We start from the raw sequence: 3262 nt of genomic DNA on the forward strand, positions 1-3262 counted from the left end.
CTCCTGCACACCCCCTACTGGGGATGTGCCCGCAACCAAGGTACATGCCCTTGACCGGAATCGAACCTGGGACCCTTCAGTCCGCAGGCCAACGCTCTATCCACTGAGCCAAACCTGTCAGGGCTCACTGAGCTCTTACCGTGTGAGAATGAACACACAAGATTTCCAATCCTCCCAAACATAGTTAAGATCCCCTACTTCCAATGCACAGCAAAGAAAAATTATGCTGAGATTAACGAAAATCACACAACTCAATGATTTAAATCTCAATTTCCAAAGTGCTCTTTCTACTGGAATACAGAAGCTCAAGAATCTTGCCCAACCTACGAAGCTGCGTTTCTTTAAAGAAAACTCTTAGAGGAACCTTAATTTAATGCAGAGACTTCTGCAGCCCAGGGCTTCCCACTTCATGAACCGCTTGCCTACTTCGCGCCGATAATTCCCTTTGGAGGAGGGACTGGGTAATTAACGCAGGAGAGAGAGAAATATTCAGGCAAAGACCTTGCAAGAGCAGCACGGCGGCCTGGGACTTGCAAAGGGCAGAGCGTCAGAAGGTAAGCTGCAGCTCCACTCAGCCTTTCCAGGACGATGCGCTGGCTTCCAGTGGCCTGTACCACAAACCTGGTGTACTTTACAAACAGAGAGAACTGAATTTGACCGCAATGTGTAGAAGACCCAGGTACCTAACTATCCCCTTATCCTAAACATTCCATTATGTTTGCACTAATAACAAAATTAAGACACTGTCATTTGTCAAAAACAGCAGGAAACAAGACTCTTCTTAGAACTTCCAAGTTCTTGTAACATGTTCATTTTGGACCGTCGTTCAGCTTCCCGTGACACAACCCCCGCCCCTGCCGCCCGTCTCTAGGTAAAAAGTTGTTTTCATTACTGCTGACAGCAAACTAAAAAGTGAAAGGGAATTCTACAGCACGTGACTTGTCAGAGAGAAGGCGTTTGGAGGAATTAATCCACTGTATCCTTCCTGAAAGTCAGGAGGACATTTGAGTTTGAAGATTGTAACAAGTACAGTTGATTCTCTTATTCGGGCTAGATTCATGGTCTACAGAGTCACCACAGGCACTAAATTAATGGACACCGAACCGTTTGCTCCTAGAGGAAATGAGGGTTTAGGTTCCTGTGAGCCTCTGGTTATTTTGTCAACCAATCAATACATAACCTTGCTTTACGTGTTAAGTGTGTTAAAGAAACCTTAATAGTATTGTTGATTCATTAACACTAAACTTGTGGCCAACAGCATTGTACGTAACTCATGCCTGAAAGAAGCTTACTTAATACACTTATTTTATCCAAAAAGGCACCACACACATCCTTCTTGCACTTAGGAACGCTGGCCAACACTACATTCGGGGGCCATTTTAAATAGCGAAATCACCAATAGAAAGCACAAAAATGCAAAAAAGGGGCACTAAATACTGGAGAGCACAAAAAAGACACCTGATAATAGTATGACGGCAAACCAAAAGCAGTGCGTCGCCTTGTTCAACCTGAGCTGGGCGCATGCAGGGAGACTTGCTCTTCGCCGTGTGTGCCTGGAAATAACTGTGAAGGGCTGCAAGTACTGATTCTGGGGTTACAAATAAATCTTAGCAAGTCGGCAAATACACAAAATTCACAAACAGTATCTGTGAATGAGAATCAACTGTAACTCGGAGATTAACCAAGATGACAAAAAAGCTCTCCATCTAGTGGTGACTTTTAAAATCACAAAGCTAACAAGTTAAATTGGCAGGACTTTCACAAAATGAAAACATATTCAGCAGCGGTTGTGGTACAGTGGCAACAGAATAGAGTTGAGTCAATGCTCTGAACTTATGTCGGTAAGCACATTCTAACTCTATAAGTACACAACAATACTGATTTCTGTGTAAAAGTTCCATAGAGTAAGAAGAGAGATTATGATTTCCCCTTTTAAATTCTTTTTACAGCCTTTACTGATAACTATTATGATAGCTACCTTGGGGGACATATTAAATGGTGATCTAGCCATTGCTTCTCAAGGTTGTTTTACAAAAAGGGATCAGCTATTAATTTGTGGTTGGAGATACAGTAGTATTAAGAAAAACGACATCATGCTACTTCAATTTTAAAATGTTGGTATTTGAGTCATTAAAAAGAGAAACCAATTCTGTATCAGCCATGTTTTAGAGGAGAATTAAACTATAACCAGTACAGTCCACCTAGAAACATTAAAAAATATACATATATATCTATACCTCTTTCTCTCTATATATATATGTTTTAAGTCCATCCGGTGGGTTAAGTGGCTGAGCACTGACCTATGAACCAGGAGGTTGAGGTTCGATTCCCAGTGAAGGCACATGCCCCGATTGTGGGCTTGATCCCCAGTGTGGGGTCTGCAGGAGGCAGCAGATCAATGATTCACTCTCATTATTGATGTTTCTGTCTCTCATTCCCTCTCTTCCTGTATGAAATCAATAAAAATATATTTAAATGTTTGCTTTTACTGATTTTAGAGAGGGAGAGGGAGAGAAACATTGATCAGCTGCCTCCTGCACACCCTCGGATAGAACCCCAGCATGTGCCCAGATAGGGAATCAAACCAGACCTTTTGGCATATGGGAGGACACTCAACTGAGCCACACTGGCCAGGGCAACCTAAGGAACATTTTTAGTTGTATTCGGTTGTAACTCTAAAGGTTCCACTCCAGTAAGCTGATGGAAGGGATTACTGAATCTGGATGAGATACAAAGCAGTGCAAACTAAAGGGTAATCTAGAATACAACACATCTCCAACTCACTGGGCATAAAGAAATACTGATATATTAATGAGTACAACTTAATTACGTGACTCATAAATAAAACTTTATATATGGCAAAATATATAAACAGACCTCAATACCTAAGTGGCTATTAAGTTTAACCAAGGCGAGTATGCTGACCAGAAATAATATTTCCCTGTTAAGTCTGGGAAAGTTCCAAAGCCAGAGAACCAGTCTTCAATAAAAAGGAAATGTTGAGCTTCTGTTTTAATCCTTCCTTTCACTACCCTGTGAACAGACCTGCTATATCTCAATTACCGTTTAAGCAAGGTTTTCAGATTCGTTCTTTGACAAGCTGACTTGGAAACCACTGAAAACAAACACATGACTCTTTCCAAACACTAATTCCATAATTCACTTGTGATTTTCATCTTGCCCACCAGATTCGGAGATTCCAGAGGGAGAAGGGGAGGGAGAAGGAAAGGACAAAGGGAAGAAAAACGGATTCATTTAAGAA

The sequence above is a fragment of the Plecotus auritus genome, assembly GCF_963455305.1.
Source record: "Plecotus auritus genome assembly, chromosome: 7".
NCBI lineage: Eukaryota > Metazoa > Chordata > Mammalia > Chiroptera > Vespertilionidae > Plecotus > Plecotus auritus.